This window comes from Bidens hawaiensis, unplaced genomic scaffold (assembly GCF_021521415.1).
Source record: "Bidens hawaiensis isolate Kalapana, Puna unplaced genomic scaffold, B.hawaiensis_p1.1 tig00025414_1, whole genome shotgun sequence".
Taxonomy (NCBI): domain Eukaryota; kingdom Viridiplantae; phylum Streptophyta; class Magnoliopsida; order Asterales; family Asteraceae; genus Bidens; species Bidens hawaiensis.
This window is the reverse complement of record NW_027494065.1, coordinates 152,583-165,082: the sequence shown is the minus strand read 5'-3', so window position 1 is coordinate 165,082 and position 12,500 is coordinate 152,583. Positions and strand designations below refer to the sequence as shown.

Sequence of the window (12,500 nt, the reverse complement as noted above, 5' to 3'; positions counted from 1 at the left end):
GACTATAATTAGGGGCGAATTGTGACACGTGGCGTCCAGTCAGCATGAAGTGAAAATTTACTTTTGGGTGTAATGGTGTAGGGACTACAAGTTGGGTCCACAGTGTCTTTTTTTATTATTTTTTTATAATTAAACTAATCAAATAAAAACCAATTTATTAAAATAATTAAATAAAAATGCATTAAAATTAAAAAGAAGTACAAAAAAATACATAACTAAAAAAAATACATAACTAAAAATATAAAAAAACATATAGCTCGGTTGGCGTACATGTTTAGGTTTGGGTCGGGAAATTGAAACGGATAGCTCGGTTGAGGTTCATCGGGTTTCATTGTAAGTTCACGTTCGGTTGGTTTTGCGAACCATGGTGTTGACCGAAAGGAGGGAATGAGTGGTTCGGTTGGTTCGGGTTGTTTCTAGGATTCATTTTGCATATACATATATATACACACACAACATATATACATATACATATACATATACATATACATATACATATACATATATCACACACACAACATATATACATACACATGTACATATATACACACACACAACAAATATACATATATACATATATATATAAATATATATAACACACACAACATATATACATATACATATACATATACATATACATATACATATACATATATATATATATATCACACACAACACATATACATATACATATACATACACACACAATATATAATACAACATTATTATTATTATATTATTATTTCCCTCTCTCGCCGGCGACAACATCACCTCGCCCCCGCCTCAAATCGCCCAAATATCGCCTGGGGGACGGTGTTTGCGCCCTTCCTCGCCCCATTTCGCCCCCAACCCACGCTCACTACACATAGCCTAAGGATTCATATATATTAATAATAATATATTTTTTCGTCTAATCTTGTTCTCACTCTTTTAACTTTAATTTTGATATATGTAATTTAATCATTTGTTCCCAAACAAGTTGAATTCGTTTCTTACTTTAAACCATTTACTTTAAAAATTAGCGAATTGAATCGGTTCAAATATGTCATATATACGTTATTTGAAATAGTTTTTGTTAAATATATATATATAATACCGTCTTGTAGATGATATCACTATAATTGTGAATTAAGATCGGTAAATGCACATCACCGACAAAGTATATAAAAGTAGACACCCATTTTGAATATATATAGATGTGCCTTTTATAAAGTTGTAAACAATTAAACATGCCCGCATTAAAATATGAAGACATATATCTTTGTGAAAAACACACAGAGTTATCGAACCAGCATGAAGCATGAGCACACAATTATAGAAATAAAACTTTATGAATATAATCATACTCTCACAAAGTATACCATTTACTACGTTTATTAACAGTATGCCACGTATATGACCTTATACGTTCAAAAAGGGTGATATTTGGGAGTTATCAATAAATAACCGAAAGTGTTACACGACGCATCTAACTTTTGAGAGTATTTGAACTTATGCTGGTCTGACACATGAATGAACTATACAATTGCAATGTTGCATTCAAACCATGCAATGATCTGTCTAAAACAACTTATAAATTTCGAAGTATCTATCCTTGCCCTAAAATAGATGTTTGTGCGTGTCATATATATATATATATATATATATATATATATATATATTTTGCTGTTCAATCTAACCATCTCATTGAGTTAATAAAAACTATAATAACTATTTTGATATATGATCTTGATTTCTAATAATTTTGGCGTCGATAAAAATGATTTAGCATGCTTATAACCAAAATTCTTTAATAACAGTTGAGCCGAATTACATTGGGCTACAGAAGTGCTTCTTATTTAGATGTTTCAATAAAGTAATAGGCCCAGTAACATTTTTGAACGGCCCAAAGATCCATTACGTAGAATTATAATTGATAGTTAAGTATCATTTTAATACATGTGGTTTGGTCAACTACGCAACTTTAGTACATATTCTTTATTTTGTGCAAATGGCTACCTCTATTTCAAAAAACTTGTCTTTTTAGTACTTTTTTTCTAACCCTGTCTATTTTTTTCGTTAAGTCAGGGATAATTTGATAACTTCGTTATTTTCTTTTCTTTTAAACGCTTATATCTTGTAAACCTTAAATCCCCAAATCATAACATCAAAATCCAAATCCTAAATCCCTAAATATCGTAAAATTCAAACCCTATAATAATATGGAGAAAGGGTTTGGGGATTTAGATTTGGATTTTGATGTTATGATTATGGGATTTAGGGTTTACAATATATAAGCGTTTAAAAGAAAAGAAAAAAAACAAAGTTATCAAATTATCCCTGACTTTATGGAAAAAATAGATGGAGTTAGAAAAAAAGTACTAAAAATGCAAGTTTTTTGAAACATATGTAGCCATTTGCACGAAATAAAAAATATGTACTAAAATTGCGTAGTTTGTCAAAGCACAAGTACTAAAATGACACTTAGTACTTAAAAAAACCAACACTTTTTCTTTATAATGACTCAATTTTGATATATTAAATGCTAGCTCTACCGTGAAATCAATGATACAATTTAGTTAGTAACATGATTATTGTATACGTTGAGAGTGTGTGTCGTCTTTGGTATAGCATGCAATGTAGGTGTTAGATATATATATATATATATATATATATATATATATATATATTAAATTTTTTTATGACATGAAGCATACGTATAACGTATCTCATCAATTTGGACATCAACGTACTTATCATCTTATATGATCAATACAAATTTTCCACGTCGATATTTTTGCATATTTAGAACACCATGTCATTAAATTTGAATAATTTTGGTAATGGATTATTTTTATTAACATTTCATAAGGATGTGTAGTTTAAATAAGTCCAGAGACTTTAGCATTTTTAAAACAACATTCACATATTTGAATTCTTATATTAGGCATTAAAACCCTTCATTATATGGGAATTAGCTTACTATTTCTTTAATATATAAATTCCTTTGGTAATATGTCGCAAATGAGATTACCTAATCTAGGACTGATCAAAGACCCGACCCGAACCATGTAGACCCGGTTACCCTTTTAGCATGTGTTAGGAGACCCTTGGCCCTACCCTAATAAGTATTAACGGGCCGGGTCCTAAAAGGGTTCCAACAGGTCGAGTTCAAGGGTCCTTATGAAATACCCGGAAATCATTACTATAACCAGTTACTAACAAAATTCTGTTGATAGCCACCCGTACAGACGAATTTAACCCCGTCAATGATACTTTTTTTTTATTGTAGAGACACGATCCGAGTGAGTAGTGGTATTGTAATTTGTAACTCGGTATCGGACACAAGTTAATTTTTAATCGGGTATAAGATAAGGATTACCTATACCAGTTGATTAACATTATTCTGAAAGTTAAGTGATCTACATTTACATTTTTTCTTCTTCTAATTTTATCATTCTTTTAAGGTTATTAAGATTTCCTTCATTTTCGTTAAGACACAACAAAATGTTGCCAAATAAAGAAACTCTATTTGATGACATGTAAGAAGCCACGAAGACCATGCGTCATCAGTAGTTCCTTCAACATTTTGTTAACAATTATCAATATTATTACTCCTATGTCGTCTCCCCGCCATTGAAAACCACAAAACACAAAAGTGGAAAATCCAAAAATCCAACACATTTTCTTCCTTTGGATCAATTCTAGCTCTGATGAACAATCACATAACTAATCTGATATAACAAATTGCGTATTTTGGTCGCTGTTCGAAAACACAAAAGGAACAGGATGATCAAAACTAGGATTTTTATCGTGTTCGTCACCTTAATTATGGTGGATCGTTTCACCAACGTGCAACAGAATAATGGCAAAGCGGATCCCATCACGAATTCTATATCTTCTCAATTCAATTCTATGGCACTTCTTTTTCATGAAGATGACCTCAATGATCTTAGCTTTTGCATAAAGAATATGTAAGTTGATGTGATTGTGTTTTCGTAACGGTCATTATGATAAAAAACCAACGTACTTTTTGTATTTTTGACAAATTAAAGAGGTAACATATTATTATTTTAAATATTTTTTCACAAGTACATGTATTCTAGACAAAGCGTACAAGCTGTAACATGACAAATTTATAGATTGATCGATTGACGTTTTCGTGTCCTTTAAACATATTTAGAAACTTTAATATGAAATAAATTATGTTTTAGTAACACATCAGATTCAAGTTAACATTCACAAACAAGCATGCTTAATTTATCCAAGAGTCTCCATTCATATCGTTTAACTAGTTCTCATGTTATCTAAACTAAATATGATAATTTCCAAATTTTTGTCTTGATTTCCAGAACTGCTGAATGGAATGAAGCTTTCGATTTCTCACATGATACGAGATTCTTGTCAAATTGCATCCAAAAGAACGAAGGTAACCGCCACTTTCATCAATCTTTCTAACTATTATAAACTAGCAACACTAAGTGAACTATTGGTTGTTGGTTTAAGATTTGGCTAAGTTTGATGTTTTTTAGAAGTTCTTGTGATCTAGATAGTTCGCTACCTCTACAAGCAAACTCAGAAAGTTAGCTTGGGCGACAAGTAAACTCCAAAAAGGCGGTGAAAAACGTTCGCTTGCCACACTAGCGAAGTCCAAAAGATATTATTAGAACCTGCAGCTCGTTTGCAGGGGTAACGAACTATTAGAACTTAGAAATACAAGAACTTTCAAGAAAACGATTAGAGTACTTAAGTGAATTGTAAACCATATACTAACTTTCATCATTCTTTTGTTTCCTTATCTGATCACAGTTTCATGAACTTACAGGCAACATTGCTCAGCGGTTGTGTACCGCAGCAGATATCAGGTTCTACGTAACTGTTCTCTCAGAAGCTGAGAAACAAGGATTCAAGACTTCAACTTATGTCAAAGGCAACAAGAACTGCAATCTTACTTCTTGGGTTGCTGGATGCGAACCGGGCTGGGGTTGTTCTACTGCGAAAGGCATTGATGTCGATCTATCAGACAAAGACGATATGCCTTTTAGAACTACAGATTGTCAACCTTGTTGTGAAGGTTTCTTCTGTCCAACTGGACTCACCTGTATGATCCGTAAGTAATGCTTATCGTATTTTGATATATAACTAATCAATAATACATAATATCTTACGAGGTTTTCATGTATCTGATAACTATTTGTCATTGAAGCTTGCCATCTGGATCATACTGTCCTCTGGCTACTCTAAATCCGACCACTAATATATGTGATCCGTAAGTTATTTTTCTAAACATACGAGCGATTTTGCTTACATAGGGGTTTATGAGCTGAAATCGATCTATTTTAAAAAAACAGATATCGCTACCAGCCTCCGCCGGGTATGACTAACCATACTTGTGGTGGAGCAGATGTATGGGCAGCTGTAACCAGTAGTCGCGAGGTATTTTGTCCAGCATGGTTCTTTTGTCCAAGTTCAGTTGAGAAATATTCATGCGAACCCGGGTATTAATTATGTTTCATATTGTCAATTTTATAAATACCCTCATAGTTTAAAGCATCATGAGTTTATTATAACATTTTCTTATTTCAGACATTACTGCAGACTTGGATCAACATATGAAACAGGTAATATATGTACACACCTTATACATATCATAAATAGTTAGCCTTGGGCAAATTGAAATAAACTAGAATGTGCTTTGACCAAATAACAAGTATATTACATTAAATGGTTAGAAATGGCCTATTTTGGTAGTAAATGGTAAGTATAATGCATATAGGAGTAAAAAGTGAATATAAAATCGCATTTCTTGATACAGTCATGTTTTACCTCTGGATTACTTAAAATCGCATTTCTTGCCCGCCTGCCTTCTGTTTTGATGTAATCACTACCTTGCTTATTTGTTTTTATTACTTCAGAATTTTTATGAACTTGCAGAGTGTTTTCAATTTGCTACGTGTGACAAAGAGGCTGTGATGCAAAATATCACTGCATATGGAATAATGACTTGTGTAAGTGCGTATCTTACTCGCCACAAATTGGGAAAACTGCACCCAGTATTAATCAAGTTTTTCAAAGTGTTCATTAATTAAGTTAGTCAACTTTTGTTAATTGTTTCAGTCTTGCGAAAGTTTTTCTACAGATACTAAAACTTTATAAATTAGATGACTTAAATGGGACATATTTGAATCCTAATTAGTATTTGGTGATTATTTTTTTACAAATTAACTTAAACTGGCTAGGAAGTAATAGTGACAAGGTATTCACTAAATAATAACCAAGTTAATTTCATAATTGTAAGTCAAATTGAAAAAATAAAAATCACTAAATTTTAATTGGTAACCAAGGTTCATACATGTTTGATCATTTTTTTCATTTAATATTAACATTTATAAAAAAAAATTCACAGGATAATTAGAACACCTAAAGAAAGAAAAATGCCTAAAGGAAAACAAATACTTTTGAGTGATTTTAGGACATTTGTAAAACTTGGTTACTATTGTGTGAAGTTACCTCATGAGAATTATGCAAAATACGTACGCTTAAACATCACGATTATTGTTTCATGCAAATTTAGGTTGGGTTAATACTCCTGCTACTCATTTTCTACAACTGCACGGATCAAGTTATAACCACAAGAGAAAAAAGGAAAGCAAAATCAAGAGAAGCTGCTGCACAAAGTGCAAAAGAATCAGCACAAGAAAGATGGAGAAATGCAAAAGAAACTGCAAGAAAAAGGCGGAAACGCTCTCACGAACATTTTCTCGCAAGAAATTCACCATGACAGAACCATCTAGCGCTGGAACGTCATCAAAAGATGAAGCAATCATGATGCATGATATTGAAGAGGATCCTGAAGATCGTGATACTGTTAGTGTAGACATTGGAGAGAAAGAGGCGAAAAAGGAATTAAAAGCTAAAAAGTTACATACGCGTAGTGAGATTTTTAAATACGCGTATGGGCAGATAGAAAAAGAAAAGGCAATGGAGCAACAACAAGGAGGTTCACCATTCTCTGGGGTGCTTTCTATGGCCTCCGGTTCGAGTTATAGGAGTAGGCCAAAGCTTGAAGTTTCTTTTGAAGATTTGACTCTAATGTTAAAGGGTACAAAGAGACATTTACTAAGAAGTGTGTGGGGGAAAATTTCACCTGGTCGGGTATCAGCTGTTATGGGTCCGTCTGGAGCTGGTAAAACGACGTTTCTTTCGGCTTTAACGGGAAAAGCAAGGGGGTGTACTGTGATTGGATCAATCCTTATAAACGGGAAAAACGAACCTATGAATTCTTACAAGAAAATAATCGGGTTTGTGCCCCAAGATGATATTGTGCATGGTGATTTGACCGTCGAGGAGAATCTTTGGTTTAGTGCAAGGTGCAGGTATAACAAAGGTTTATGGTTTAAGATTTATAACGGTTATACTTTGATAAGCAAACGTGACGGGCTTTTAAAAGCCTTGAACTTTTGTGTTTATGAAAAGTGAAAATAAAAAAAATGACCGTTTTGACCGATTAGTTTGACAAAATAGGCTCGACTTTTTTTCATTTAAGAACATATTATTAGATTTTTCTTGTTTTTAGTTAAGAAATTCTTTCAGCCAACTAGAAAGTACCACATGACACACCTAAAATATTTTGTTGTGCTAAGATTGAATCTTAAACCACCAAACAATCCAAAACATTTCCACAAACATAATTCGAAACAACTTTAATATATGTTCAACTCAAATATTTTTAATAGTAATTGTGTTGTTTAATGATCATTTATTAATGCACATGCAGGCTTCCGGCAAAACTTTCTCGAGCTGAAAAGGTACTTGTTGTAGAAAGAGTTATAGTCCTTAGGGTTACAACATGTGAGGGATTCTTTAGTTGGTACAGTGGAGAAAAGAGGAATATCAGGAGGTCAAAGAAAACGTGTAAATGTTGGTCTGGAAATGGTCATGGAACCTTCTTTGTTAATCTTAGACGAACCTACTTCTGGTCTCGATAGTTCTTCTTCTCAATTATTACTTAAAGCACTTCGCCGTGAAGCTCATGAAGGAGTAAATGTGTGCATGGTGGTTCATCAGCCTAGGTACTTTTTATTTATTTGTTATTGTGCGTTCATCGTAGAACTGGTTATATGTTAAGAAACCGTATAACACACTTCTACATAATGCCAGTTGTTTGATTTGATAAATGATCATTATAAGTCAGAATCAATGAAATTTGATCAATTATTGGTTAAGATGGAAAACTGAACCAATCGAATAACTGTTTGCAACCCGTGTTTCTAATTTTTATTATCAATCCAATCTGTTCATGTTTTTTTTTCCTTATAATGAATGGATCTCAAAACAATGAATCAGTTGATGAGATTTGGTATGTTACTTATGAAGTTGATGATATCAATGAGATTGAGATTCAACTATTTTTTCTTAAAGCGTACTTATTCGATATATAAGGTTGTTATGTAACCGTCACATAAAAGTTTCAGTGTCACACTACTTGGACTATCTTTACATATTTTTGGTTCTGAAATAAATATATAATATTATTTCATATGTTATTGCCGAACTAATATGTATATATATGTGTGTGTTTTCAGCTATAGTTTATTCCGGATGTTTGATGATTTGATACTTCTAGCAAAGGGTGGTCTTGTTGCCTATCTTGGACCAGTGAACAAGGTTGAAGAATATTTTTCAGGCATTGGTATCGATGTACCCGAACGGGTTAACCCTCCGGATCATTACATAGATATTTTGGAGGGCATTAATACAACATCAGGTGTCAACTATAAAGATCTCCCGTTGAAATGGATGACTCATAACGGCTACCCGATACCACCCGACATGCAAGATCCTGATCTAAAACCTGAATCAGCCCATGAGGGCTCAACTTCTACTGTTGGTGGTCATGATGATAGATCTTTTGTTTCTGAGTTATGGCAAGAGTTTAAGTTCATTCTTCATCTCAAAAAACGATAACTTTATAAGTTATTTTAATAGTAGAAAAGATTTGTCTAATCGCAAAACCCCTGGTGTAGTTCAACAGTATCGGTTCTTCCTTGGAAGGTAATCATGGATATTTAAATTTTACAAGGCACAAAATATATAGATATTATAGTTTTACTGAAAAGAAAACATTTATAAGTATATTAATTATTTGATTTTCTTGTCAAATCTGAAATAAAATCAGAGGGCCCAAAATATGAGGCCTCAAGCTTTTGTTTATTTATTTGTTTATTTTTTTACGGTCGAGTCACCTCATGTATGTATCCTTGCACAAGGACAAACCTGTCAAAAGTTTTGAAAGATTAGTGCCAAAAATGAGGTGGTTCGTCGTTATCAATGTCGATGTCAATTCATTCACTTTCATGTTTGGGCATCCAGTCGTTGTTGTGAATGCTCTAATAACGCGTATTTTATGTTAATAAATGTTATAGGGTGGCAAAACAACGAATACGGGAAGCTAGGTTACAAGCTGTAGATTTACTGCTTTTATTAATAGCAGGAATTTCTCTAGGAACACTTGCTAAAGTTAGTGATGAAAACTTTGGTGCAGTTGGATATACTTACACCATTATTGCATATTGTAAGTATTTGTTAATTTTATAAAACACGCGTAATACTGACTCGGGTCTATAAGATTCATTCACATCCTCATTTGTTGCTGATTTTCAGCTCTACTTGGAAAGATTTCGGCTATGAGATCATTTACTCGGGTCTGTTGTATTGGCTTTGCTGTTCAAAAGGGGGTTGCGGCGCAGCTTGTTGCCCGTTTGCCTGCCACTTTATTGTAATCGTTTTATAGTAAATTATATAAAACTTCGATTGAAAAAAAAAATAAAATTGCAATTTGGGTGTGAATGGAGTTCTGGAATGAGTTGTTTTGCATATTTTTTCTCAAAGGATACAATCGACCCATTCAACACCGTAATCAAACCTGCAGTTTATCTCTGCACATTTTACTATTTTAACCCTCCGAGATCTTCGTTATTAGATAACTACATCATTTTACTTTGCTTGTTGTATTGCGTATCTGGCTTCGCTTATGCACTAGCCATCTACCTTGAAGCTGGTGCTGCCCAACTGGTGAGTAATTCCAACCCAAGATTACCAATTTTCCCACTTGCTAGTTACTAAGATGTAACTAGCAATAATTTCTAGTAAATTGAGAATGACCCCCCTAACAACAAGTTTTCTTATTGTTTCATAGTGGTCAGTGTTGCTTCCGGTTGTGTTGACGCTTATTTCAACCCAAAACGACGACAAGGGAACGATAATACCTTTTTTGAAAAAACTGTCCTACCCTTCATGGGCTTTGGAAGCCTTTGTGCTAGCTAATGCAGAAAGGTTTGTCATCATTTCATATATATTTTTTTATAAAGTCGCGGTGCTTTCTTTATTTGCATTTTATCACATCGATGATTGTCATTATCAAATCTATATAATCTAAAAGGAAATCCGGCAATTTTTGAGTTCGCTGGTGTGACAAAGGAACTTGACTTGAGTTTATTGGTCAAACTACATCCTGACTCACATGACACAACAGTGAACTAAAAAAACATTTTCAAAATTTCATTGAGTTCGCTCATAGATGTAGCCAAGCTGCAACACAATTGTATAACATTTTTATGAGAAGTTGCTCAGTTTTGAAAGTTAAACTTCAGGTACCGTGCCGTGTGGTTGCTAACAAGATGTGCCGCAATCGCCAAAAGAGGTTACGACCTGAGGGACTGGAACTTTTGCTTGTTGCGTTTACTAGTCGCCGGTTTAGGGTTCCGTGCTTTCGCTTTGTTCTTGTTAGTGGCCTGCCAGAAGAAGTAAATGCAATATCTACCCAGCCAACCAAACAAGATCAAACCATACGGTCATGTCAACTCAAAGTCAAAAGGCAAGAATCTTGGAACAATAATCTCCACCTCATGCATAAATGGATGAGCATGCAAATAAACACAACACAATTTTGGCGGTAACCGTGGATCTGGAGGGGTTTTCCTCCTCCGAAGAGAAGTTTTTGTTTTCTGGTTTGGCTTCGATCCGCAGAAAGAAAAGTGTATTTTGTTTGATGAGATTAATCTATGATATGCATGCTAAATGCATCGTATCATACGTTACATTGTAGTTAATAAATTTCTCGTTTAATTATTTGCGTCATGGAAAATATATATAAACCGTTATATGGTGATGCGAACCAAGAATATTGATGCACACCAGCTAGAATTAAATATACATACGTGTGATGTGTTCTTCTTTCTTTTCCTTGATGCATTAATTTGATTGTATTATGTATAAAACATGAGTGAGAGACATTTTAAATTTTAAGAGGTATCAAACTCAATGCTTTATTTACAACACACAATGCATCAAAAATATAAAAATTAATGGTAATTAAGACTTTTCATTACTTTAAAATATACTTATAATTTTGATCCCTCAACTTCATTACTTTTTTTGTAAATTTAGATAATAGTTACACATATGTCCCCTAATTCAAAACCAACTACCCCTCGATTTTTAACGGTCATATCTTTTCACACGTTAATATTTTTTCTTAAAATAAATGCATCATAAAAACGAGTATTTTATTCTCTTTAATTTAAGTATGATATGGCTATAGTTTTTTAGTTTTAAAAATTTAACATGTTACGCGATTACCGTGTAGAACTGGTAAATAGGTCGAGTCGGGTAAACTTGGGTCATTTGCAAAATTGGATTAGGTCAGAACAATTCGATACAAAAAATGGTTAATTTGGTTCGGGTTCGAGTAGATAGGGGCAGGTCAGACCGATGTCGAGACAGGTTGGTTTACAAAAGTGATTTATTTGAAATTACTGTATATTTCGGGTTTGCTTCTTGATTTTCGTCATCAGTTACGCAAATGTCTTTGTTTACATGTACCGAGGCCGATAAACGCGTGTTCAGGACCACGTAACGCACATAACCAAATATTGGTAAGCGCTCAACATAGCGCCGTACACCGGTAATCGTTATGAATTACACCCGTGGTGTTGGTTAAGCATGTTTTAATGTCAGTAACGTGCATTCTGGGCCGGTTACGCGTGTTCAATCTTCGATTACACGCAACTGGCTTTGCACAAATTACGTGTCAAATTTCGGGCTACGTGCACACTGTCATCAGATGACGTATGTACTGGCACATACTATATGTTCAATGTCGAGTTACGTGCACACCCCCGCTGCATTGCGCGGACACTCATCTAGTAGATAAACAATTAGAGAGGTTGGATAAATTTGTGCACATGTAATAATGTTTTTGTTTCCTAAAGCCACACTTTCAAATTTTCTTTTATCGATTATGCGATAAATCTCCAAGAATGATAAAATGAATGAAGGGGCAAAGTTCAAATTTGAAGGTTTAAATTTCAATAAAAAAGAGATAGAGGTTGGAGATACTTTGAAGATAAAGATGTTTTGTCAGGTAAGTCGTATGATTCCATTAATGGTTCGGAAATCAAAAGTTGTGTCACCTTCTTGAATATGCTACAGATACATATCCTTTTCATGAAATACAAAAT

The 12,500-nt window shown here is 33.6% G+C and overlaps 1 pseudogene across 1 annotated transcript; it reads left to right on the top strand.

Moving 5' to 3' along the window:
* Nucleotides 1–3,764: 3,764 nt before the first annotated feature.
* LOC143571595 (ABC transporter G family member 28-like) lies at nucleotides 3,765–11,102 on the top strand (annotated as a pseudogene). Its single transcript, XR_013142118.1, has 15 exons — nucleotides 3,765–3,953; nucleotides 4,332–4,408; nucleotides 4,805–5,093; nucleotides 5,186–5,248; nucleotides 5,331–5,477; nucleotides 5,566–5,600; nucleotides 5,914–5,987; nucleotides 6,554–7,355; nucleotides 7,757–8,051; nucleotides 8,565–9,033; nucleotides 9,405–9,553; nucleotides 9,643–9,679; nucleotides 9,801–10,053; nucleotides 10,178–10,314; nucleotides 10,632–11,102. The product of XR_013142118.1 is annotated as an ABC transporter G family member 28-like (transcript).
* The last annotated feature ends 1,398 nt before the right edge of the window (nucleotides 11,103–12,500 follow it).